Genomic DNA, 27,732 nt, shown 5'->3' with positions numbered 1-27,732 from the left:
TGTGTGTGTGTGTGTGTGTGTGTGTGTGTGTGTGTGTGTGTGTGTGTTTGGTGGCAGAGATTGGCTTTGGAAGAATACAAAGGAAACTAGTAACAATGGTTGCCACCTGGGGACAGGCAAAGAAAGGAGACTATTTCACTGTCTGCCTCTTGATTTTTGTGCTGTGTGCATGAGTTACCTGTCACTAAAATTAATAAATATTCCTCCAAAATGCCTTCATAGGCAGTGAATATAAGAAAGTCAAGATTTTAAAAAAACAAGATTTATGGCTTCCAAATATCCCACATATAGAAAGGCATAATTATTTTTTCTCAACTGATTTAAAAGGGGGGAAAAAGCGTTTATAATAGTCTGTGAAGCTGAAAGATAAACCTAGACTTTTTCTGATTTACCACAAAAAAAGGAGAAGTTGCATCTCCTTCTAGCCAGGAGAGCAGCCTGGATGTAAGAGGGAGACTGGGGTGGATGGAATTGCAGTTTCCCAGAAACAAGCAAACCTCCAGTCTTTATGGGAAACCACAGGTCCTTAGGAAGGCCTGACTAATGAACACTCAACACTTGTCAAAGAAGGCAATGGTAACAAAGGATAATCTAAGCTAATTTTGTAACCATTTGGAGAATAGAGTTCTTTTTCCAGCAGTCCTCTGATGGAGCTCTCCAAATTCTTCACCTCATTAAAATATTCCTTTATATAAGCCTAATTATCAGAATTAAAAGAGCTGCTTATTACAGACCTGAGTTTCTATGGCAACAGTAAAATAAATGCCAAACTGTCTGAAGCATCGAGAAAAATAATATACACTAATAATAGGTAGCCCTGTGAATCCTTTTAATAAGACAACTAATTGAGAACCAGCTACTCTGCATGTTGCAACAAGAACGACTGTGGAGATCTGGAAACTTCTTAAAACCCAGCCAAACATCCTCTGTTTAAGTCACAGAAAGGATTCTGAGTTAAAAAGATTCATGGCTACCTTAGAGATATCATTGAAGTGTCCCAAGCCTATCTGTTGTGGAAGAAAAGATCATTTTCCCTTTTATATTACATTACATTACAAATCTGTCTCTTACATTCCACATACCGCCTCCCCCCCCCCCCCCCGCCCCGCCACATCCCCTCTCCTTCTGTTTGCTTAAATGCCTGCTGAAATCTGGCAGGGTGACCCTGGCCCTGGGTCAGGGCCTGCTCGGTGGCCCTGTGTGAAAGCACCAGGGAACTTGCTCCCTTCTGCCGCATCTGCCACGTTCCTCTCCTCAGAATAAAGGATGAGCTCCAAACAGGGGGCCCCGAGATGGGCCCTTTAGGATTCATGTTTGCAAACACCCATTCTCTTCTTGAAATAAGTTATTTTCTTGACTTATTGTGAAACAGATGGCATAATCCTTTGTGTGAGTTTGCTAGAACTGCTATAACAAAGCACCCCAGACCAGGTGGCTGAAACAACAGAGATTTATTTTCTGACAGTTCTGCCAGAAGGCCAAGCTCAAGGTGTCGGCAGGGTTGATTTCTTTGGAAGGCACTCTGTTTGGCTGGTAGGTGGCCGTCTTCTCCTACCTGTGTTTCCACATTGTCTTCCCTCTGTGAGTGCCACTGTCCTAATCTCCAGTCATAGTAGATCAGGGCCTACTCTAAAGATCTCATTTTAGCTTAATTACCCTTTTAAAGACCCTGTCTCCAAATACAGTTACATCCTGAGGTACTGGGGGTTAGGACTTCAACATATGAAATTGGGAAAGCAGAGCAGAATTCAACTCATACCAACAAGCATGCTTCTTTAAAACGTGACTTTGCTGTCATTTCCATTAAGGTGAGCACCACCCAACTGAACTGTTGTCCTTCTAAGGGGAGGGGATTAGGGCACAGATACGCAGAGAGGGCAAACACCTGTGAACATGAAGATGGCCGTCTACGAGCCAAGGAGAAGGTCCTCAGAAGAAACCAACCCTGAGTGCCTAGGCGGCTCAGTCGGTTAGGCTGTTGATTTTGGCTCAGGTCATGATCTCAGGGTCGTGAGATCGAGCCCTGCATTGGGCTCTGCGCTGGGTGTGGAGCCTGCTTAAGATTCTCTCTCGCTCCTTCTGCCCCTCTGAAAGAAAAGAAAGAGAGAGAGAAAGAAAGAACCCTGCTGACACCTTGATCTTGGACTTCTGGCCTCCAGAATTGTGATAAAATAAATTTCTGTTTAAGCTACCTAGTCCGTGGTATTCTGTTACGGTAGCCCCAGCAGACTAGTGCACGTGGGAAGACAGGAGGAACGGTTGCAGCTATACCTTTTCTGACATTCTGCCACCTACCCCCCCGCCCCCGCCAAGACCGTAAAGCTCCTTGTACTTTGGAGTTCTGTTGTTCTTGTGCATCATCAGCATTAAATAAATATTGCCTGTTATTGGGCCTGTTTTTCAAGGCAAGAGAAGAAAGAGAAGCCAGAGAAAATGGTAAAGGATCAAAGAAATATGAGAGAACCAGAAGAATGTTTGTGTCATGGAAGCCAAAGGAAAAGAAAATGTCGGTAAGAGACCTTTGGAAATCTCAAGGAGGATGAGGACTGAGAAATGGCCATCGGATTTGACAGCTGGGAATTCAAACAGCTCACAGCATGAGAGCGGCTGGGATCGGTGGCAGGGGAGAAAAGAGTGATCACCGAGAGCTTTACGTTTTTACCACATATTTCTGCTGCTTGCTCCATTTTACCAGAAGAATATATCTACGTGTAAAAATTTTCTTAACATATAATCATTTTTAAAGAAAGAAAGTTAAATCCTCTCTGGGCCCTCTACCCCTACCTTTTGGAAATGTGCACTTCTAGGTGTTTGGTGCACATTCTCCTACATTGCTGGAGAGTGCAAAATGCAGAACCCCTTTGGAAGGCAATTTGGAAAAAGAAAAGCCATCACAATTACAAAGGCAGTTATACCTTAATCACGTTTTTAAAAAAAATATTACAAATGCATAAAACCTTTAGACATACATACATGCAAAATGATACTATGTACAAGGATATTCACTGTAGCTTTATTTGTTATAGGAAAAGTCTGGAAATAATCCAAGTGTCTTCCAATAAGGGACAGTTAAATAAATGTGCTACAGACATACAATGGAATCTCATGCTGCTCTTTAAAAAAAAAAAAAAAGAATGAGGAATCTCTTCTTGTACTGATATGGAAAGATTTCCAAGATAGATTAAATGAAGAAAAAAAACAGAGTACAGAAGAGCTGTATGCTCCTTTTATGTAAGCAAGGAGGCAAGAGAAGAATACATTTATAAGTATACATATAAGTATAGTATATATTTTTAATTTGCTTATATTTGCATAGGAAGCAAATAGAATTGGTTATCTGGAGAGAAGGGTGTAGATAGGGGCAGAGAATCATTCTAGATTATTTTCCTATTTATATAAAATGTCATTAGATCCTTAGAACACATCTGAGGCAAGTATTATTATCCCCATTTTACAGACGGAGATTAGAAAGACCAAGTTACTTGCCCAGTTTACCAGTTTACACAGCTGGTAAACATGGAGCCTGATTCCAACCTAACTCTGCCTGACTCCATAGTCCATGCTTTAACATGATTCAGACTGTTCCCTGAATAAACCTGTGGCCCTGGTCTTCAGATTTATGATCTAAAACAAATCATATTGAAGGCAGAATAATCAAAAGTAATAGCCAAACATTTTAAGGTGTTTATGCAAATACAAGGGGCTAGAGATTAGGAGACGTTTTTTTATTGGTGAGGTGAGGGGAGCTGGTTTTACTGGTGGTTTGTGTTTGTTTATTTGTTCCTTTGTTGGCTTCCTGGCTTTTTAGATGTCTGTTTTGGAAGCAATAAGTGGAGGAGGGGTAGAAAGATGATCTACTTTCTGTGGTACGCACAGTAATTTTTTTGCTGAGGCTTTTGAAGTTTAGCATTTATGCTGTTTAGCTCCAGGATGTGTAGTCCAAGAAAGACTGGAAATATAGGAAGGGAAATAAAAGGTGAAGAAAAGGGGCGCCTGGGTGGCTCAATTGGTTGAGCATCCTAATCTTGGTTTTGGCTCAGGTCATGATCTCATGGGTCATGGGATCAAGCCCCACCTCAGGCTCTGCACTCAGTGGGGAGTCTGCTTGAAGATTCTCTCCCTCTGCCCCTCCCCTCTGCTCGCTCTCTCTCTCTCAAATAAATAAATCAATCTTAAAAAAAAAAAGGGGGTGAAGAAAAGTCCCTTCCTGGTTAAGACTTCTGCCATCACTGCTGCAATTCTCCTCGGTAGGAAGGACTTACTATCTGAACGTAAAAGTCTGGAGTTCATCCATCAGCCAGAAGGTTTTGGCTCCCAGGTAAGTTATACTGTGTGTTCTAGATCTTAACTAATTGTGTCCCTTTTTCCATGTTGTGAGGAAATCTCTCTTAATCCAGAATCCGTTTCTAAATGGAAATATCCAGGCCTTGAATCAAGTAGCTCTTGGTCTGAGCAGTTCACATCCTGAAGTCCATGAGTCACATGTTCGTGGTTACTTAAAGTGTAAGACCTGGAGATATAAGTCCTTCAGAGGGCTTCTAATTAGAACTCTTTGGATGGCAAGGATTTTTTTTTTTAAGTTTAGTGATAAAGAGAGGACTCCCCAGAACCCATAGCAGAAAGTGGAGAGTTCTCCACTTCTCCGTTCTCTAGTAAAGATGGAATAATAGAGTAGCTTAAGCTCTTCTTCTGGAGGTGACTCCTGTCCCCATCACAGGGACTTACAAGGCAAGGACCACACAAAATGGTTGCCCTAGTTCCAAACCACCTTATGAATGCTTTGCCTTTGTCTTGCAGCAAAGCTGACTTCTGGGCTCAGCCCACAGGCCCTCAGTGCTCCCAGCATAACTAGACCAGACCTTGTGGTGCTTTTGTTCTGGAGACCAACCCTCACCTTGGCTCATGACAACTAAGAAAAGATGAAGCAATCTTAGCCATGACACCACTAAAGTCAATACAGAGTAAAACTTTCCTTCTTTGCAGTCTTAAGGAGAAATAAGAACCCCTGTGATCTGCAACACTTGAAAGAGAATTAGCACTCCCTTGGTAATGGAATAAGTGTAACACCCAGATCCCCCTCAACTGTCAGCATCAAAGTGAGAATCTGAATGTGTTTCCTGGTGAAATGGTGTATTGGCTGGGTGGTGTCTCACTGTTTTCATGCAGGGACGCTCCATTCGTTAGTTTTACCACATATTCACTCATTATTCATTTACTCATTCGTTTGTACTTGCTGAGCCAGATGGCGTATTAGGCACTGGGCTTGCAACAGAACAGAACAGACATGCAATCCCTGCCCTCGAGGAGCTTACAGTCCAGCTGTGGTTCTCTCCCTCATCACTCATCAGCTTCAAACTCCTCCCTCTTATCAGATCTCCATGCTTCAGAGCCACAGCCCTGTCTGTCTGGTCTATTGGAGTGCTAGTTATCACCTGAGATCTCTTAGCGTTTATCAGCTTCCAACCGAAGGAAGTAGTGAGGTCTAAAAATCATCATCATTATATAGTTTGAAATACCTTTCTTATTTGGAAAACAACTCATTTGAGCTTCACAACATATCTGAGCTGGGCAGAAGTTATTCTCTTTTTTTCTTTTCTTTTTTAAAAAAGATTTTATTTATTTATTTGAGAGAGAGATAGCGAGAGAGAGCACAAGCAGGGCGAGTGGCAGAGGGAGAAGCAGGCTCCCTGCTGAGCAAGGAGCCCGATGCGAGGCTTGATTCCAGGACCCAGGGCTCATGACCTGAGCCGAAGACAGACGCTTAACCAACTGAGCCACCCAGGCGCCCTTCTTTCTTTTTTTAAATAACAGCTTTTTTGAGCTATAATTCTCATATCATACAACTTAACATTTAAAGTGTGCAATTAGTGGCTTTTACTATAAAGTTGTGAATACAGCCATCACCACAATCAATTTTAGGAACTGTTTTCATCACTCCAGAAAAAAAACCCATACCAGCTACCTAATATATTAGTTTACTTTCTGTCCTTATAGATTTAATTATTCTGCACATGTCACATAAATGGAATCCTATAATAATCTGCTGTGTCTGGCTTCTTTCACCTAGCATAATGTTTTTATGGCTCATCCATGTAGTAGCGTGTTTCAGTACTTCATTCCCTTTTATGGCTGAATGACATTCCATTATGTGGATATTTCATATTTTATTCATTCATTAATAGATGGCATATCCCATTTTATTTCATTTTATTTATTTCATTTAATTTTTTGGTGCATTTCATTTTATATGTGAAGAAACCAACGCAAATAAATGGCTGGGCTGTTCAAAGCCAGGTCTCCTGGCTCCCAATCCAGGACTCATTCCATAAAATCCACTAGGTCCCATAACTTAAAAGTACACGTTCATTTCTACTTTTTTTTTTTTAAGATTTTATTTATTTATTTGACAGAGAAAGACAAAGCGAGAGAAGGAACACAAGCAGGGGGAGTGGGAGAGGGAGAAGCAGGCTTCCCACAGAGCAGGGAGCCAGATGCAGGGCTCGATCCCACCTGAGCCAAAGCAGACGCCTTAATGACTGAGCTACCTAGGCGCCCCTCATTTCTTCTTCTAAAATACATCTATCTACGAAATTCTGCAATAGGGAATGACACTAAGAAATGCAGCATAGCTCCTATGACTGTCACCTCGGTGGTCCAGGCAGCCTCCTCACTATGTGCTATTGCCATTTTAGGGTTTTTCCCAATTTCCAGGGAAAAAAGAAAAAGAAGTCAATAAAAAATGGGTCTCGGGCGCCTGGGTGGCTCAGTTGGTTAAGCGACTGCCTTCGGCTCAGGTCATGATCCTGGAGTCCCAGGATCGAGTCCCGCGTCGGGCTCCTTGCTCAGCGGGGAGTCTGCTTCTCTCTCTGACCCTCTTCCCTCTCGTGCTCTCTATCTCTCATTCTCTCTCTCTCTCTCAAATAAATAAATAAAATCTAAAAAAAATAAAATAAAAAAATAAAAAATGGGTCTCTGTAGAACACAGTTCTCACTGTTGCCCCAGTCCGTTTCTCTGATTCCATGTCTCTTCTCTGTAGTTGTCTCTGAGCAATTCATAGGTCCTTAGAACGGGCCTGTGAAAGCTGAGAGAAAGAGAGAAAGTTCCTGATTAAAAAGAAGTACATCATGGGGCGCCTGGGCGGCTCAGTTGTTGAGCATCTGCCTTCGGATCAGGTCAGGATCCCAGGGTCCTGGGATTGAGCCCCGAATGGGGTTCCCTGCTCAGCGGGAAGCCTGCTTTTCCCCCTCCCACTCCCCCTGCTTGTGTTCCCTCTCTCACTGTGTCTCTCTCTGTCAAATAATAAATAAAATCTTTAATTAAAAAAAATAAAAAGAAGTACATCAGAAGTCGACAGCCATCGCCACTCAACTTCAGGTGCCAAGGCACAGACTCCAGAATCCATAGGCCACATATGCAAATGTTATGAAATTCATCCCATTTACTCTTGTTTACCACTAGTTTTGTACACTTAGATGAGGCCCTTGGTGGGGCAATATCCTGGTGGAGACTACTATAATATAATAATTATTTCTGTATACAGAGATTTTATTCAATTTTAAAAGAAAACAACTTTTGGGGCACCTGCGTAGCTCAGTTGGTTGAGCATCCAACTCTTGATTTCAGCCCAGGTCATGATCTCAGGGTCTTGAGATGGAGCCTAAGCCAGGCTCCATGCCCAACGGGGAAGGGAGGGGAGTCTGCTTGGGATTTTCTTTCTTCTTCTGCCCATTCCCACCTCCCCTGCCCTGTGCTTTCTCACGCTCTCTCTCTAAAATAAATAAATAAATATTAAAAAAGAAAACAACTTTAGACAAAACTTTGACCCTATAGCAAATCTGTCTAGCTTTAAATCAAATTCCAAGTGTAGCCAACATCTACTTTTCAGCAGCTAGCAAGGGCACCCTTAATGAGCCACATTGACATTTCTTCATCCCATGTGGTGTAAAACAAAACCGATCTAGGCTCCTTGACAAGCTTTACATGGTCATTTGAGCTTTACAAACAGTTTCTCTAGTGGTATGCCAAAATCATTAGTTTTGTATTCTTTCCAGATAGCTTTACTGTAACATACGGTAATGTTTATCCTGGTACTGAGTCTTCTATAAACAGGCAACCAACGCTCTACAATAGAAAAACAATCTATATGCAAATGAAACATCCCACAGGTGTTTTTGTTTTGTTCTGTTTCGTTTTCAGTAGGCTCCATCCCCAGTGTGGAGCCCAACATAGGGCTTGAACTCAGGACCCTGAGATCAAGACCTGAGCTGAGATCGAAAGTCAGATGCTTGACCAACTGAACCACCCAGGTGCCCCACATCCCACAGGTTCAAACCTGGATATACAAAGAACAGTCTGTATACGTTAATCACAACACTGTGAAGATCCGTTCAGGCTGCTATAAGAGAATGCCACAGACTGGATTGCTTATAAACAACAGAAATTTGTTTCCTGCAGTTCTGGAGTCTGGGGAGTCCCAGACCAAGGCGCTGACACATTCAGATTCTGGTGAGGACTCACACCCTGTTCATAGATGGCCATCTTCTCGCTCTGTCCTCAGATGGTAAAAGAGAGCAAGAGAGCTCTCTGGGGTCTCTTATAAGAGCACTGATCCCATTCATGAGGACTTCACCTTCACGACTTAAGGCCCCACCTCCAAACACCAGCACATTAGGGATTAGGATTTCAACATATGAATGGGGGGGGGACACAAATATCCAGTCTGTAGCATATAGCAAGGATGATAAAGTTGAATAAATTAACTCGGAAGCATCAAAATTAAATGCCAGCCTCGTAAGCCAGACTAAGAGAAGGAGGCTGATAGAAACAAGAGAACATTGTCAGAACTTACTATGCAGAATACCAGGCTGATGTTGCAACCTCAGTGAGATCTTTTGCAGTTCATCTCTCACTTCCTCTTTGTCTCCAGCTTTCCTCTCTTCTTGGGAAATTCCTATTCCAGGATCTCAGTGAACTAACCAGCTTAAATCTGGGTAGATCTCCCAGCCAGAACTGTTCCAGTCAATAGTGGCCCGCCGTGCCTTTTATCAATATTTGTGTGCTAAGAACTAATTCTAAACCTATTCTGATTCCAGTGCATCTCCTGTGCTAATGTAGTGCTCTGTCCTGGCATGGCTGGGGACACAATGAGTCCCACAGATGAGCCCTTCTGGTCAGCAGACCTCCTTCAGAGGAGGGAGCTCCAAAGGAGAGGAGTGGGGGGTGGCTGAGTGTGTGTCTAAAATGAAAAACCTGGAGGTGCCTGGGTGGCTCAGTTGGTTAAGCGTCTGCCTTCGGCTCAGGTCATGGTCCTGTGTCGGGCTCCCTGCTCAGCAAGGAGTTTTTTTCCCCCTTTCCCTCTGCCCCTCTACCTGCTTGTGCTCTCTCTCTCTCTCTCTGTTTCTCTCTCAAATAAAATCTTTAAAAATAAATAAATAAATAAAATGAAAAATCTGGTCTTTCCCTCCTGTTGTGGGGGGAAGAAAACCTCAGTTCAGTCTATCTCCTGAGTGTTTCTTTTACTATCCACACAAAACACTTCACTTCTGATACTTCTGGTCACCAAATGTATGTGTGGGGGTGGTTTCCCCACAACAGCAAGCAAGTTTCCAACACCAGCTAGGTGTCTTAAAATTTGACTCAATTCTGACACTGTCTACCCAGAGATACACAAACTCATTTCAGAGGCCAGTCGCAAGCCCAGGTTATTTATTACCTGTGCTTCTGACCTACCAACTGTAGAGGGAAGTCCCAACAGCCCCTGCCTTGGGTTTGTTTAATTTGCTAGAGCAGCTCACAGAACTCAGAGAAACACATCTACTAGTTTACTAAGGGATATGATAAAGGATACAGGTGGACAGCCAGATGAAGAGATACATAAGGCAAGATCTGGGAGAGTCCTGAGCACAGGAGCTTTTGTCCCTATGGAGTTGGGTTTCATCATCAGCCTCCCAGTATGGATGTGTTCACCAACCTGGAATCTCTCTGAACCCCCCATCCCCCAGTACTATTGGGATTTTATGGAGGCTTCATCATGTAGGCAGAATGTGTCATTAACTCCCTTTTCAGCCCTTCTCCCTTCTCAAAAGAATGGGGGAAAGGGGCAGAGGGGAAAATTCCAAGCTTCTAATCATGGCTTGGTGTTTTTAGTGATCAGCCCTCAACCTGGAACCACCCAGCGTTGCCTTCTTAGAACAAAAGACACTCCTATCACCCAGGAAATTACAGGGATTTCAAGAGCACCGTGTCATGAACGAAGAGCAGAGACCAATATATTCTTTTTATTATCTCACAGTGTCCCACCATAACTTCTGAAAGAGACTGGAAGCAAAACATCAAGGCATACTAACACCGGACTAGGGAGAATGCACCCCTGATTTGGGAGGGTCTTTCATCTGTAAGGGTGAACGAACCAAGAATAACCAACAAAAGCTGAAGAATACTACACATAGCGTGATTACATTGTCTTAAAATCTCAAAACTACATGTCCCCAGGGATATATCCAAATTTGGAAATAAAGACACGGGAATGACAAAACACCAAATCCTGGATAGTTGTTACCCTTGCGTGACAGAAAGCAGTGCTTTCAGGGAAAGAGAAAGGAACTCAATGATATTAGGAGTTTAATTTCCGAAGCTGAGTGGTGGGTACATGAGCATTCAGAGCACCATCTTTTCACAATGGAGTTCATTTTTTTAAAATTCTGTCTTAACGACTAATAAAATAAACATTGATGGACACCACCACATAAATGAGAGCTCCTTCCAGTCCTCAATTCGTCTGTTTCATGTGCCCAAGTAGTCTTTTTTTTTTTTTTAATTTTGGTAAAATATAGATAACAAAACTTACCATTTTAACCACAGTGGTGTTCTTTTCATGCTACGGCTCCCATGTGACAGGTGAATAGGGAATGGTATCAGCATAAGACAGAAACCCAGTTGGTTCATAGGCAGTTTCTCCAGGCTGTTAATATTTTGATGTGATCAGGGCAAACCTTCTCACAAAGAGGAAATGTTCATCATATTCGAAGACCCTAAGGAAAAAGCTGAAAATCTCACATCAGTGCCTTCCTTGAGTGGATATAGTGGCTGGTTTTGTGGTTTCAAGAACCTCTGCATTTCCACTACCTGAAGCAGATGAGAAATTATGAAAACCCTCTCCTTATGCATAAATAAAGTGATTCAAGAAAGCTAGATTGATCATCTCTTTTGGAAGATGATTAAGCTGCAAAAAAAGGCCATGTGTTGGGGCGCCGGGGTGGTTCAGTTGGATAAGTGTCCAACTCTTTGTTTTGGCTCAAGTCACAACCTCAGGGTTGTGAGATCGAACCCCACGTTGGGTTCGTGCTCATCACGGAGTCTGCTTGGGTTTCTCTCTCCCTTTCCCTTTGCTATCCCCACACCAACCCTGCACGTGTGCTCACTCTCACGCTCTCTCTCTCAAATAAACAAATAAATCTTTTTGTTCTTTTTAAGATTTTATTTATTTGACGCAGCGAGACACAGCGAGAGAGGGAACACAAGCAGAGGGAGTGGGAGAGGGAGAAGCAGGGAGCCCGATGCGGGGCTTGATCCCAGGACCCGGGATCATGACCTGAGTCGAAGGCAGACGCTTAACGACTGAGCCACCCAGGTGCCCCAGTAAATAAATCTTAAAAAAAAAAAAAGAAAAAAGAAAGTCCATATGTTTGACTGCAAATGCCAATGAGGAGTGAAGTGTGCCATTAGGATGGTTATCATTTTTATCAGGGCTCTGCTAACAAACTTCTTAAGATTTTGAGTGGCCTGTTCTTAACTCTGTTTTTCCCATAAGCCTTTTTATTTTTAGTGCACGATTTGGCTAAGTATGAGGTTTTTCAAAAATACAGAAGAATCATTTTTGCTCCCTATGTATACTTGTATGTTCTAAATAATTTTTAAAAGTAAGAAAAGGCTGTAAAGTAGGAGAGTAACTTCTTTTCTCTTTTCCGGGCAGATGTCAACCCGGGGGTTAGGCAAATCAAAATAGCTTAAACAATAAGGAAAATATATCATTTCATACAACATAAAGTTCCAAGCACAGGGTGACAAATGTAGAGTGGCATAATGATGTCTTCGAGGACTGCATCATTTTCCATCTTCCCCCTCTGCCATCTGTAGCACCTTGGTGTTCATCCTCAGCTTGTGCCTTCTGCTCACAAGATGGCGGCCATAGCTTTAAAGCTCACAGTGTCATACAATTGTGTTCAAAGGCAAAAAGAAGTTTTTGCTTTGGAATCTTTTTTTATATTAGGGAGAAAACTCTTTCCAGAGGCCCACCTGCAAATTTCCTTTCAGGTTTCTTTGGCCAGTGTAGGATCCCATGGCCAAGCCCTAGCTGCAAGACAGGCTGATTAATGAGTACCTGGCATTTTCAGCCTCTAGAGAGGGAGGCAGCTCTACCAGCAAGGAAAACACAATGGGAATGGCTCTTGGGTTGGCAACAGCACTGTCAGCCAAGGCAGTAGGTAACTAGACAGGTCTGTCTGCAGACAGAACCTATGCTTTGCTCCATGATGCCACCTTTAAGATTCTGACAGCTCTTAAATGGCCTTTTCATCACAAAGTCTATAATGTACCACACCCTCAGATTCACCCTACCTTTCTGCCTCCCATCTTCGCACATCCAGTTCCCTCAGCCTGGGACTCTGTCTCCTCCCACATCTGCTTTTAGACATAGAGTCCACTCTTGAAATTGCCACTCAAACACCATGTCTCGGGAAAGCCTTCCAAATAATGGATCATACTTTGCAATTTTTCCCTCTGGTCTCCCATAGCACTAGGAAACTCCCCACACAAGGTCTAGCACAGGGTCTGCAAAGGCTCAACAAGTCTGGTGAATTGAATTGAACTGTTTCGCCCTCTGAGCTACAGAAGGAAGTGTAATAGAAAACAAGTTTCTCTTCATAGTATAGTATTTGGGGGGATTTGAGTGAAGAAATATGGCACAAAAGAGCTACCCCAAAAGTTTAACATTGTCTTTTTCTGGTTTACACTCTGTTTTAATTATAAAAATATTTCTTGCCCAAATTCTTTAGGAAGTTTACCTAAAAGCAGTTGTTTTCCTCTCCCAAATTATTGGAATGACTCTTTTAACTCTTCCAAATTCTTTAACTTCTAAGCACTAGTCTTCATCAATTTTTCAACTGCTTCTTAAAATTAGCAACATGGTAAGAGTTGTTGAAGCTGGATGATAGGTGTATGGTAATTCATAACAGCACTCTACTTGTGTGTATGTTTAGAATTTGCATAAGTAAAATTAAAAATTAACTGGTTCTCCATCTTTCGGAACCATTGAAGCCTATGGCTATGTATTTAGTAGAAAGTATAGTAGACATTCAAATATTACACATGGGAAATTAGTTTCCACTCAATTCAGACACAAAATCTCCAGGCCCTTTGGTAGGGTTTTCTTCTTTCCTTCCCCAGATTCAATGAGTCATGAAGCTTTATCCTTCCATTTACTTTTGGCAAAAGAGTGCCAATGCAGTGTTTGAGCATATGCCAGCTCATCAGTGATGTTAAAGTTCTTCATTGTTGATGTGTACTGATTTTCTTTTGATTAGGTACTTCTGTGGCCGTGTTGGGTCCTTGTCAGGTGGGTTCCAAATGTGATGGTTTCACGTTTATTTAAGTAAGATGGAGAACTTTCATAAAAAGAAAGAAAGAAAGAAAGAAAGAAAGAAAGAAAGAAAGAAAGAAAGAAAGAAAGAAAGAAAGAAAGAAAGAAAAAGAGAAAAACTTTTGACTCATCTGACACCAAATTTTGGCAACAATAATTAACCAGAGGCAAAATTAACCAAAATTCTTTTAGGTGAGATAACAACTTCACTGTTCAAGTGATCTCAGTAAATGTCTATTTCAGTTCAGATAAAAGGAACTACAGAGGCTGCATTTTATCACATTTTTTTGTACAAGATATACACAGTGTTATAGACTTCCTCCCTTGTTTCCTCTTTGCAAAGTTCTGTCTGTTCTCCACAGCTTAGTTTTAATTCTGCCTCCTCGGTGAAACCCAAGATTGAGGTCTCTATTATAATAAAAACAATTTTTATTACAATCTTAGCCAACTTGTATCAAACTCTTATTATACCGGAGGCAACAGGTTGAAGAGCAATTATCCACCTACTCACCAAATTCATTTGGGAAGAATATTAAAAATAGAGTCCCAAGTCCCTCCCCTAGAGATCCTAATTTGGGAGCTCTGAGCAGAGCCAGGGAATTTGCACTTTAGTAAGGGCCTTCTGGTGATTGTTTGGCCCAGCTAAGTTTGGGAAACCAGGTGGAATGGAGAAACCATGGGCCCTGGACATTCCCTTGTGGCCTGCAGACCGTGAAGGTTCATTGGCTTCCTGTAAAATCCGCTGCTAAGTAGCTTTTATCGTGCTCGGGCTTCACGTATATTGTTCTATTTGGTTCCTGCAACAACCCCATGAGAAAATTGTTATTATCATCTCCGCTTTATAGTAGAAGAATCAAAACAGAGGCTGAGGGAGATGCTGGCCTGCCCAAGACTATACTGGCAACAGAGGAAGTAAACCCAGGCCTGCCGTGTCCCAGAGCCAACTAGTGTTGTCAGTGCCACATGCTGAATGTGCACACTCTGCCTTTAGTAATCCTCTCTTTATGTGAATGAGCTTATTAAAGTTAGAGATATAAAGAGTTAAGTTGGTTGGCTCCTCTGTATCATGGTGGGTCAGCATGGAGTTGGGACAGTTCTCAGCTTTGCAGCCAGAACCTCAAGGTTTCCAGTTCATGCAAACTCTAGCGACTAATTGCTTAACCAAACTCCCAGGAGGCTGACTGAGCACGTATAATGCCAGTATGTTCATGAGTGGGAGGGGGGCACCTACCTGATCGTCAACCCAGTCAAGGAACCAAATCACAGGTCAGAAGATAGTTTGGTAAATCTGGAATCAGAAATAGGAGCTGGATGCCATGGGGAGATATTTTCATCATGCTAGGCTAACCAAACAGATGACTGTTTCTGTAGGGGAGGGATACATCAGTCCAGCAAATAGGGGTGGGGGTCAAGAAATGGAGTTCTCATCAGCTCTCTTAAGAAAGCACTGAATAAAAGGCAACAAATCTCACCCTCTAGTCTTCCTTTTAAAGCAAATCTCCATAAGCACATGCCAGCTCATCAGTGATGTTTGTAGAAGTATTTCGGTTATAAGTATCTAAAAGCCCAACTCAACCTGGCTTAGGAAATGTATTTGCTCACAGAACTTAAAATCTAAGGGCAGAAGACCTGACCTCATCATGGCCAGATTGCGGTTCAAATCGTTTCTTCCTCTCCATATATTGTGTAATTCTCAAGCTCCACATGGAAGCAAGATGGCTACAACTACTGCAGCCACAAGGTTCAAGTCCAAGTACAACACGGAAAAAAAAAAAGAGGGAAAGCCTCTTTCTAGTGGCTTCAATTTAACTGGCTTAAATTAGTTGCTCGCCTTTGAACCAATCATGAGGCAAGAGGAATGTGAAGTGCTGACTGGCGTGGGCCTACATCAGGTACTGTTCCTCCTGAGGCAAAGGTGGAGCCCCAGACATTTCACGTCTTGTGGAGGGGTGGATGCCCAAATAAACAAAAGATACTCTTGCTGAAAAACAATGGGGAATAGATGTAAGTAGACAAATATCTACTCAACTATGGCTCCATGCCCAATACAGTTAAGGTATCAGTTGACAATGTTAGTTTTCTTCTGACAATAACCACATTCCAGGCACACCTTCTTCAGGATACAGCCCGCAGTCAGCTTCTTTGAGCTTGGGTGTCTCCCCCAAACCATTGTTGACAGAAAAAGTTAATAATGACCTGAATATCTGACTGGAAATGACCTTGAAGGCAGTCTCTTCAGATGAGCCATTTCCCAGTGCTCCTTCAGCTTCTTTCCTCCCCCGCCCGCCTTCCCTCCCTCCCTTTCTCTGTCCCTAATCCTAGGCCCTGTAAGGACAGTCAAAAGAGCACCATACAAAAGTCTAGCAAACAAGAGCAATGAAGAAAGTTTCCAGGAGACCAGCAGCTGCAGGTCGCAGGAGTTCTATGAATGTGTGCTCTCTCTAACTGCCTTGGCTCCCCTCTGCCTGAGCCTTGGTGGGATTCAAACTCAGGGCCTGGGAGGTGCACCTGGAACTTTCAGGGATGGTACAGACAGGGAAGCCTTGGAAGAAGGAATAGTTGGGTAAACATCTCACTATGCCTTCATCTGCTCTTTTCTCCTCCCACACCTCCCTCCTAGGAAGATAAAATCTGGCTAAAATGATCAATTAAGATAGCTTGAAAGGGGAAAATAGACTCAAGAAAGCCACCTGCAGAGTGGAATGAAAGGGGGCCCTCCATCCCATGCACACCCCCTCTCTGTCCCTGCCTGGCCCCCCAGCAGCTTCAGGGAGGGCAGAGAAAGGCTTACCCTTATCCTAGGGGCAACCCAGCATTTGGATGACCCAGGTGGGGCTGGCAAACCCCCCACGCAGAAAGACAGCAGTGAAGAGCTGTCATTTTGGAAACAAAGCTGGGTTTGACTTCCTGGCTGCCACTTACTCGTGCGGGAGCTAGAATGCCTTGGGTTTGAATTTCAGGTCAGTCGTTGAGGCACATGTCTTCACTGAGACATTCAGAGACTCAGTACCTGTTCTGGGGGTAATATCCCCCACCTCCTAGCACAGGGCTAAGTATTAAACTGGGTCATGTAGAGCCCCTAGCACAGGCGAGATACTCAACAGATGGTCAGTCAGTCTGCCCTTCTCAAAGAACCCCTACTACCCAGTCTCAGTTGCCGACCGGAAGCTGCTCTCTCGCTAGGAACTAGGAGCTGAAACACAGAGGTGATATCTGTAACATTCTCCAAACTATTTTATAAGCATGTGCTCTTGCTATACACATATGTTTCACATATTTACAATACCCCATGGATATCTATTTTTAGGGGTATAAAAACATCTGGATTTATACAGCTTCCTCCAGATGTTTTTCTATACATTGGATTTAATGTTACCCACAATAAAAGGAGTGAATTTCGTTTGGGAGGGACCATTATTAGCACTTTGAGTCTACAAAGACCCTCGGAAAAAGATAGATCTGTCCACCAATAAACTTGCATCTGAGGGATCTTGGGCTAGGGGGATCTTGCTGTTAGCATATTCATGTGCATGAGACTTAGACGTTCTTTGCAATCATTTTTTAATTAAACTTCTTATTTTGAGGTAACTGTAGATTCGCATGCAGTTGTAAGAAATAATACAGAGAGGGCTCAGGTATCCTTTACCAGTTTCCCCCAACAGTTGCTGTAGTACAAGATCAGAATCAGGATATTGACTGTGAAAGAGTCAAGATACAGAACATTTCCATCGCCACAAGGATCCCTTTTGTTGCCCTTTTATAGCCACACCTACCTCTGTCCCCTCCTTAACCCCTGGCCACCACTGATGTGTTCTTCTTACCCATAATTTCATTCTTGTCATTTCAAGAATGTTGCCTAAATGGAATGATACAGTATGTCACTTTGGAGGTTGACTTTTTTTCACTCGGCATAATTCTCTGGAGATTCATCCGGGTCATTGCTTATATCAATACTTTGTTCCCTGGGGCACCTGGGTGGATCAGTGGGTTAAGCATCTGACTCTAGATATCAGCTCAGGTCTTGATCTCAGGGTCATGAGTTCAAGCCCCAAATTGGGCCCCCGCACTGGGAGTGGAGCCTACTTAAAAAATAAATAAGATATATAAATATAAAAAATTCGTTCCCTTGTACTGCTGAGTACTATTCTGTGGTATGAATGTACCACAGTTTGTTTAAACATTCACGCATTGAAAGATGCCTGGTATTACAAATAAAGCTCCTATAAACATTCATGTATGGGTTTTTGTGTGAACATGAGTCTTCATTTCTCTGGGATAAATGCTTGGGGGTGCAATTGCTGAGTCATGGGATAGTTGCATGTTTAGTTTTAAAAGAAATGGCCAAACTGTTTTCCAGAGTGGTTGCACCATTTTACATTCCTACTAGCAATGTCTGCGTGATCCAGTTTCTCTGCGACCTCACCAGACTTTGGTATTGTCACTATTTTTTGGTTTAGCATTCTGATAGGTGGCCAGCATTATTTCACTGTGATTTTAATTTGCATTTCTGTGATGGCTAATAACGTGGAACATCTTTTCATGTGTTTATTTGCCATCTGTATTCCTCTTTGGTGAAATGTCTCTTCATGGGTTATACCCATTTTATAATTAGATTTTTTTTTTTTTTTTTTTTTTTTTTTTTAGTATTGAGTTCTGAGAGTTCTTTATATATTGTAGATACTGGTTCTTTGTGGAATGTGTGGTTTGCAAATATTTGCTCCTGTCTTGTAGCTCCTCTTTTTATTCTTTTAATGGGGCCTTTCTCAGAGCAAGTTTGTAATGCTGATGAAGTTCAATTTATTTATTTATTTATTTTTAAAGATTTTATTTATTTATTTGAGAGCCAATGAGAGACAGAGAGCACGAGAGGGAAGAGGGTCAGAGGGAGAAGCAGACTCCCTGCTGAGCGGGGAGCCCGATGCGGGACTCGATCCTGGGACTCCAGGATCATGACCTGAGCCGAAGGCAGTCGCTTAACCAACTGAGCCACCCAGGCGCCCGAAGTTCAATTTAACCATTTTTCCCTTTATAGATCATACTTTCAGCATTAAGTCTGAGAATCCTAGATTCTGAGGTTTTTCTCCTATGTTCTATTCTAAAAGTTTTGTAGTTTCACATTTAAGTCCATGAGTTAATTTTTCTATAAGATCTGAGACATAGGCCAAGATTTGGGGGGTTTTTTTGTTTGTTTTTGGCCCATGACGTCTAATTGTTCTAGCACCATTTGTTGAAATAAGGTTATCTGGGCCACAAGGCATGGGATGATGGGTGCCGCCTTCCTTAAAGCACAGCATGGCCGTCCCCCTGAGGAGATGCCACCACTGGGGCCCTGCACAGGCACGCTAGCTCCCAGGCCCTTCTCCAGGAAATTTCCTCCTCTCCCTCCCTTCCTGGAACCACAGGCCTCACCCACCTCCACCTCTCCAGGGACATCCCACATCACCTGTCACTTCACTGGGCTTCGGCTTTCCTGGGAGACTGGAGGAGCCACTGGTTTCAGGTGCCTCTGGGCTTCCCACTCCACAAGAATCCCTCCAGCCACGGGCACAAGAGCATGGCTCCTTGCTTGAAGGGAAGATAGAAGGGGCGCCTGGGTGGCTCAGTCAGTTAAGCGTCTGCCTTCAGCTCAGGTCATAATCCCAGGGGCCTGGGATGGACTCCTGCACTGGGCTCCCTGCTCAGTGGGGAACCTGCTTCTCCCTCTCCCCCTGCTTGTGCTCTGTCTCTCTCTCTCTCAAATAAATAAATAAAATCTTTTTTATTTATTTATTTGAGAGAGAGAGAGAATGAGAGATAGAGAGCACGAGAGGGGGGAGGGTCAGAGGGAGAAGCAGACTCCCTGCTGAGCAGGGACCCCGATGTGGGATTCGATCCGGGGACTCCAGGATCATGACCTGAGCTGAAGGCAGTCGCCTAACCAACTGAGCCACCCAGGTGCCCCAAATAAATAAAATCTTTTAAAAAAAAAGAAAGAAGGAGAAAAGGACACCCAGAGAAGGAAGAAACGTAAATGAACACTTCAATATATGGTCACAAAACTATTTTATGTGCTAGTTTTTACTTGTGATGATTGCCTTATTAATAAGATAGGAAGAAAAAAATCAGTGCTTGCTTTTATTAATATTTTCATTTAACAAGCACTTATATAGCGGGTATCACATACCAGGTGCTGCCCAGAGCTGTTTACAAATACTAACTTGTTTAGTTCTCATAATGACTTGTATCAGGTAGGTAGGTCCTATCTTTGTCCCCATTTCACAGATGAGGAAAAAAACTGCAACACAGAGAAATTAAGTAACTTGCTCCCTCGGGGTCACACAGCTGATAGTGGCAAAGCCAGGATTTGAACCCAGTTTGTCTTTAGACCTTGCAGTCCTAATTCCATGGTAATTCCTGAGAGTTCCTCTTGAGAAGTGAATTTTTTTAAATGTACTCATCTTCATAATTAGAAGCTCATTTGCCTTTAGCTTGACGTTTATGATCCATTTTTTTTTAATTTACACCTAATTAGCCAACGTAGAGTACATCACTAGTTTCCGATGTAGTGTTCAACAATTTATCAGTTGCGGATAACACCCAGTGCTATTTTAAAGATCACTTCTTCACTCTCTAAATCAGTCTTGCATGCCATTGACTAAAACACTTCATCATTTTGAAAAATAACCTCTTTCATCTTTTCAGAGAACAGCTTTCCAGGAGAGCTCTCTGCCTGGTGCTATCAGAGCCATTGTTTTTCTTATGTAGCCTTTGTCAAGTTGCTGCAATTTGATAGATGGGAGAAGCAAGGATGAGGTGACACAGCCAAGAAATAAGTAATAGCTGGTTGGTTTCACAACTAATACCACTATGCCTCCCTTTGCAGGTGAGTCGGAATTTTTCAAAACACCTGTGAAACGTACGTAAAGGACTCTAGAAACAGAAGGTATGGTTGTCTGTTGTCTCCATGCATGAGAAACCCTAACACAGAAGCATTCCCACCAGCCTGACCCTGAAACCTCCACAAGAACATCCAAAGCCAGTCTTGGCCAAATAGATGGGCTAGAGAAGCAGCCCCAGAGGAGAGGAAAGGAGAGGAGTGACCCACTGTCACTGCCCAAGTGCTTCCAAGCAAAGGCTGCACCAAACCTCTTAGAGCAGGAAGTTAGGTGACGCACATTGTTCAGAAGCTTCAGCTCGATCCTCCAATTCTAGTAGCTGTGGCTTGACTTTCATGCCTTTGTGGTCAAAGCCACCTCAACTCCAGCACTGGGGTCTCCAAGAAGAAGTCAAAAGTGACAGCTAAGCCTGCCCCCTGCCCCCACCCAGGGCCCGATCACTTTGACCCTAGGACTGCAACAGGGCCCCCAAAGGCCCAACTGTGTGGCCAATGTCCACTTTGTGGCTCATTTTTGCTGTGATAAATTTGGGATCCCAATTGTGTTTATACTTTTTGAGACTTTATTATTTACTCCCACAGAACAGTTGTGTTTTTTTTTAAGATTGTATTTATTTATTTGACAGAGAGAGAGAGAGAAAGCACAAGCAGGGAGAGAGATCCCAGGACCCTGGAATCACAACCGGAGCCAAAGGCAGATACTTAACTGACTGAGCCACCTGGGCGCCCCTCCCACAGAACAGTTTTTTTAAGCTTTAGTTGGATGCAAACTCCTCAAGGACATAAATTTCTGAATTATCTGTATCATCCCAGGACTTGACAGAGAGAGGCCGGCACAGAACTCCACAAAGGTGTGCTGCACGGAAGAAAGGTAGCCAGTCTTCCTGTGTGACCTGGAGGGGACATTTGGTAGGTTTCCTTTTCCTGTAAGTATTTTTCCCGTGGGTGAGAATAGAAGGTATATACAACTTGCAGTCCTACTTCTGTTTTCAATGAACATGATATAGGCATTTTCCTGGGTGCTAGAGTCTGAATAACTGTGCCCCCACCCCAAATTTATATGTTGAAAACCTAATGCCCAAGGTGACAGTATTAGGAGGCAGAGCCCTAAGGGGGTCAGGAGGCTGTGAGGTTGGAGCCCTCATAAAATGGGATTAGTGCTCTTATAAAAGAAAGCCCAGAGAGCTCGCTTGTCTCTTTTATCATGTGAGGGTGCTATGAGAAGTCTGTGACCTCAAGAGGACCCTTACCAACCATGCTAGCACCCTGGTCTTGGGTTAGCAAGATAAATACATTTCTGTTGTTTATAAGTGACCTAGTCTCTGGTATTTTTTTATGGCAACCCAAATGGACTAAGACACCATATTACCACAAATTCTTCCCATTTTCTTCGTGCGTGCACGTGGTGCACCTGCACCCACATTTTCTAAGCCTTTTTTTTTTTTTTTTGGTGTTCAGCCTTTAGATTATTTCCTCTTATTAACTATTGTAAATAAAACTGTGGCCAGCCCTTTCATCTGCATTTTGGCCTGGTTTTTTAGGATTCCCTGAACTGGAATTGCTGGGTTAAAGGGAATAAACAGCTTTTGCTAATTTGATAGTTTAAAACACGTCATCTTGTGGTTTTAATCTGTATTTCTTTCCTTGTTAATGGTGCCAAACATTTTTCTTTATCTTTGTTTACGAACTGTATTTCCTCCTTTGTGAATTGTCTGTTCGTGTCCTTTGTCCATTTACCTGGTAGGGTCTTAACGTTCCTCTTACCAATTTGTATAAGTTTTTTTCCATTTTAAAGATTCTAACCCTTCTTATATTTGCTGAAAACAATTTCCCTCTTTCTGTGGCCTTGGGTTTTAATGCTATAGTGTTTGTTTATTGATATAGATATTTTCTAATTTTTTATAACTTATTTTTTCTATATTTTTAATAACTTTCTCCCGTACTTCTATTTTTTTTAAGATTTCATTTTTTTATTTGAGAGAAAGAAAGAGTGTGCATGCAAGAGAGCACAAGCAGCAGAAGCGGCAGAGGGAGAGGGAGAGGGAGAAGCAGGCTCCCGGCTGAGCAGGGAGCCCCATACGGGGCTCAATCCCAGGACCCCAAGATCATGACCAAAGGCAGACACTTAACCGCCTGGGCCACCCAGCCTCCCCCCTCCTGTACTTCTATTGTTTCTAACATTAAAATTCTTGAAAGAGAGGCCCGTACCCACCAGGTCGCTTTTCTAAACTCCACTCTCTCCAAAATCCACCATCATCCAGCTGTTGAGTCTAGGACTCTTTACAAGCTGCTCTCTATAAAGTCACCAATGACCTTCTCCCACCTTTTAAATCTTGTGGCCCCCACCTGACCCGCTGCAGGCATCTGGAAGGTGGAGGGCACCTCTCCTCTTGGCCTCCAAGGTGGACCCTGTTAATTGCCTCCTCGGCACCGTCTGCCCTTTCTCACTGGCTGCGCCTTCTCAGTCCCCTTCACCGGATCCTCCTGATCCTCCCGTTTCCACAGGTGCTGAGAGATGTCTTCTCTTGTTCATTAAGTCTTCTTCCTTAGGTGATTAATCTCCTTTAGTCCTGTGGCTCTACATGCCAGCTCCATGCCGGTGACTCCCAAATTTCTGTTGCCAACCTGAACCTCACCCCTGAACTCCATACTCCAGCTTCCTCTGCAACATCTCCACTTGGCGATCTAATAGGCAACCCAAACTTAACATGGCCACAAGACCAAAGTCAGATCCTTGATTTAGTCTCCTAGACTCGTCCCCCTTGTCCCAGCAAATGGCAACCTCAGCCTTACAGATGCTCACACTAAAAGCTTTGGAGTCATCTTTGACTCCACTCTGTCATACCCTAAAGCCAGTCTATTGGCAAATCTTATCAAATGTATCTGGAATCTAATCACTTCTCACTTCTGCCAATCCAAGACTCCATGATCTCTCACCCGGGCTCCTGCAGTAGAATCCCACCTGGTCTTCCTGCTTTCACTCTTGGCCCTTGTATCATCTGTTCCCCATACCACAGCCTTTTTTTTTTCAATTTTTTATTGTTATGTTAATCACCACACATTACATCATTAGTTCTTGATGTAGTGTTCCATGATTCATTGTTTGTGCATAACACCCAGTGCTCCACGCAGAACGTGCCCTCTTTAATACCCATCACCAGGCTAACCCATCCCCCCACCCCCCTCCCCTCTAGAACCTCAGTTTGTTTTTCAGAGTCCATCGTCTCTCATGGTTCGTCTCCCCCTCCGTCCATACCACAGCCTTTTAAAAGTAAGGTGAATCGTATCACACCATGCTCGGAAACCTCCAATAAAGTCTTTACCATGTCCTATTTAAGTCTGTACCTATTGTCTCCCACCCCACCTTTTTGACTGTCTTCTCCCTTGCTTACTCCGCTCCAGCCAAGTTGGTTGTGTGATTCATTCAAGATAACCAAGCATGCACCCACCTCAGAGAGTGCACACCTGTTCTTCCCTCTACCTGGAATGCTCTTCCACAGCTACCCTTGCTGCCTCATCTGCTTCAGACTCTACTCGAATGTCATCTAATGAAAGAGGCTTCCCTTACTCTGCTTTATTTTTCTTCATAGCACTTATTGTCACCTACATATGATGTATCTATTTATTGTTTATTGTCTATCTCCACTGACTAGAATATGGCTCTGTGGTAGAAACCTCAAAGTGGTTCCCCATGATCCTCACCTTCCAGTATTCATGCCCTTATATAATCCCCTCCCCTTGAGTGTGAGCTGAACCTAGTGACTTATTTCACAACAAATACAATATGGAAAAAGTGATTGGACATCACTTCTAAGATTAGGTTACAAAACACTAACTGTTATCCTGCTTCTTACTTGACCTCTGGCCCAGTGGAAAGGCCCACATTGCAATGAGTTGATGTCTCTGGCTGACAACCAGGAAGACGTGAGGCCAACAACTACATGAGTGAGCTGGGAAATAGATCCTCCCCCACTAGACCTTGAGATGACCACAGCCTTATGAGAGACCCCAAGCCAGAGGCACCCAGAGTCCCCAAGTCATGTCCAAATTCCTGATCCATAGAAACACTGAAATAATAAATGCTTGTTCTTTTAGGCCTGAGTTTTGGAGAAATATGTTACACAGAAATAAATGATTAAAACGAGGTCCAGTGGAGCAGGATTCCTATTTATTTTATCCACATTGTCCCCAACGTCTAGAAAATTGCGCACAGTAGTTACTCAGCAATATTTCTTTTTTTTAATTTTTTATTGTTATGTTAATCACCATATATTACATCATTAGTTTTTGATGCAGTGTTCCATGATTCATTGTTTGTGCATAACACCCAGTGCTCCACGCAGAATGTGCCCTCTTTAATACCCATCACCAGGCTAACCCATCCCCCCTCCACCCTCCCCTCTAGAACCCTCAGTTTGTTTTTCAGAGTCCATAGTCTCTCATGGTTCGTCTCCCCCTCTGACTTACTCCCCTTCATTCTTCCCCTCCTGTTATCTTCTTCTTTTTCTTTTTTCTTAAAATATGTTGCGTTATTTGTTTCAGAAGTACAGATCTGTGATTCAACAGTCTTGCACAATTCACAGCGCTCACCGTAGCACATACCCTCCCCAATGTCTATCACCCAGCCACCCCATCCCTCCCACCCCCCACCACTCCAGTAACACTCAGTTTGTTCCTGAGATTAAGAATTCCTCATATCAGTGAGGTCATATGATACATGTCTTTCTCTGATTGACTTATTTCACTAAGCATAACACCCTCCAGTTCCATCCACGTCGTTGCAAATGGCAAGATCTCATTCCTTTTGATGGCTGCATTCAGCAATATTTCTGAATGAATGACTGAATTTGAGTTGTGCTAGGAAGACGGACTGTTTTGCTCTGGACAATGTGGTGTGTCTATGCAAGTACTGGAAACTACTTCAACCATTTTATTACCATTTGTTAAGCCACCCTGAATGCAAAGCCAACACAGAGTGGGCGGAGCCAAGAAAATAAAGTCGCAGAGTCAGAAACCCAATGAACACACCTGCCCTACTTGTAAATTTTTTGGTTACTTGAGCAAAATTTAAACTAGCTTGGGCTGACTTTTCAATAATTTGAAATGAAAAGCATCCCAACTACTACAGTTTTTATGGCATCATTCTCTCCCCTGTCCCCAAATGTTCTTCTTTATCTCTTTTTCCCTCTGCCTACCCCCTTAGTGGTAGAGATTACAGTTGTCTACCCAGTTTCCATTCTCCCTTCTTCTCTAACAAGAGAATCCTGATTTAGTGAGAGCAGTAAGGGGTCTAGCTAAAGAACTACATTTCCCAGCCTCCCTTGAAGATAGGTCATGTGACTAAGTTCTGGCTAGTGTAAGCAGAAATTATGGGGTGGGTCTTCTGGAAAGACTTCCTTGAAAGCAGACTCACTTGGCTGCCCTCTTCCGCTTCCCTGCTTCTTGAAATGTGATGGTGGGACCTAATGTGGCCATTTTATGATTGAAGCAAATTTGAGGATGAAAAACACACACTAAATACGGTGGAAGAAAAGAGAGGGCCTAGGTCTCTAATGAAGCCAACATACTAACCCTGAGAACCCCACCTCAGAACTTCTGTGATGAGAGAAATAAAAATCCAATTTTGTTCCTTGTTTTTTCTGTTATCAATAACATAAGTGACATAACCCTTAAATGTGAACTTCCCCGGAGTCTGTTCTCGTCTTCTCTTTTCATGCACACACTTTTCCCAGCTCATCTCATCTACTCCCATGACTCCAGGAAACATCTATGTAATAGAGACTCCTAAAATGATGCCTGCACCTCCTGCCTATTTCCCAAGCTCTAGACCCGGATCCCAACTAGATGGCACTATAGAAGCATTCTGGGGATAGCATGGATTGTGGAGTCCGGTAGGTATAGTCGCTAACCCTGACTTCATTACTCTGAGTAACCTTGGGTGAGCAACAGCATCTCTGAGCCTTAGTTTTCTTATCTGAGATGTAATGAACCTAATACTACTATTTCATAGGGTTTTTTATGACACAAATCTATGTAAAACAGTGCTTGGCCTATAACCAGTGCTAGATACCTTTAATTCTCTCGCTCCTATCACCCATCCCCACCCCCCACCCATATCCACTATCTTCTGTCTGCTTACCTTCAGTTAAAAGCTTCACCAACTGCCCAGTCTCCCAAGATAGAAATCTTGGAATCTTCTTCAGCTTCTCTCTGTCAGTCCCCATCATTCCCTCATAGCCAATCAGTGACCAAATTCATGCTTTTCTATCTCCATTATTACTCTTATTTCTATGGCCAATCATAGGCTCTCTGCAACGGAACCTCCCACCCTTCTATCAGAGTTGTCCCTTTGAAAAACAAAACAAAACAAAACAAAACAAAACAGGATCTTGTATCAGCATAGCTTATGGACCTTTCCTGAATTTTCTCGCCTACGGAATAAAATCCAAATTCAACAAGTGGTCATCCAAGGCTGTCTCGTTGCATCCCCTTCAGCCTCTTGCTCCGCTTTCCCTGGGTACTCACCATTCTCAGGCCCTTTCCCAACTCTGTCTTCACATCTGTTGGGATGTGTATGTCCTGCCCTTGGTCCTCTAAACCACACCATCACCATCGATATGTGGCCTAATAACTATTTGAAAGTTTAAACTTTTCTCCCTGCATTTCCCCCTCTTCCTCTCCCCATTCTAAAAGGTTCTGTCCTTCGTATCAGGGGAGGTTGGGCAAGTGGATAGCAGAGTTGGCTTGGAGACACTTGCCTTCCTGGCTTGTATTTCCCGAGCCCTAAGCCCATTGAGCTGAAGAGGTGAGAGTGTGCATCTGTTGGAAACAGGGCTAGAGGGAGGTATTTCCCCAAAACCAAGAAGAGATGCCTGAGCCTGGGGAGAAGAAAGAGGTCTCTGGGGCCCCAGCAGTAGAGACGTGTACCCTGCTTTCTAGATGCACCGGAGGATATTAAATGCCATTTCCACTTGGTGGGAATACCCATGATACACCAGGGAGAAGGGATTCAACAGCCAGGGTTTTGTGCCATTTAGACAGTGGTGCAGGGGACTGCACAGCCCTGCGGGCTGAGTAACACACCAAGATTTTAGCACAGCTTTGGGTACAAGGGCAAGCCCCAGGAGGGACCAAGACTGAATTTCCTACAAGACTTACAAGATGGGGGCTGAAGGCAAAATGAAGTTGAATGATAAAAAAATCGTGAAATGGGATAGTTGG

General features: G+C 43.2%; 1 protein-coding gene and 2 long non-coding RNA genes across 4 annotated transcripts in view; 2 read left to right on the top strand and 1 right to left on the bottom strand.

Moving 5' to 3' along the window:
- Positions 1 to 20,610, top strand: part of LOC141372819 (uncharacterized) — a 61,425-nt gene extending 40,815 nt beyond the window's left edge. Inside the window, exon 3 of one of the 2 annotated variants that reach the window (XR_012378267.1) lies at positions 20,500 to 20,610. This is a non-coding gene — a long non-coding RNA (uncharacterized lncRNA). Of the gene's footprint in view, positions 1 to 13,581; positions 13,661 to 20,499 lie in introns of those variants that run through there. The other variant, XR_012378268.1, reaches the window with a different exon arrangement.
- LOC141372820 (uncharacterized) overlaps positions 1 to 26,731 on the bottom strand; it is a 28,786-nt gene extending 2,055 nt beyond the window's left edge. The window contains exons 1-2 of the long non-coding RNA XR_012378270.1: positions 26,651 to 26,731; positions 10,848 to 11,043 (exon numbers count right to left, since the gene is read on the bottom strand). This is a non-coding gene — a long non-coding RNA (uncharacterized lncRNA). The remainder of the gene's footprint in view (positions 1 to 10,847; positions 11,044 to 26,650) is intronic.
- TP53INP1 (tumor protein p53 inducible nuclear protein 1) overlaps positions 21,330 to 27,732 on the top strand; it is a 37,192-nt gene continuing 30,789 nt past the window's right edge. Inside the window, exon 1 of the mRNA XM_073892988.1 lies at positions 21,330 to 21,420. The gene's annotated coding sequence lies outside the window, so the exon portion shown is untranslated. The remainder of the gene's footprint in view (positions 21,421 to 27,732) is intronic.

The sequence above is a fragment of the Callorhinus ursinus genome, unplaced genomic scaffold (assembly GCF_003265705.2).
Source record: "Callorhinus ursinus isolate GAN/ISIS: 27379988/994484 unplaced genomic scaffold, GSC_fseal_2.0 scaffold5, whole genome shotgun sequence".
Lineage (NCBI taxonomy): Eukaryota > Metazoa > Chordata > Mammalia > Carnivora > Otariidae > Callorhinus > Callorhinus ursinus.
This window is presented reverse-complemented; position numbering and strand designations above follow the sequence as displayed.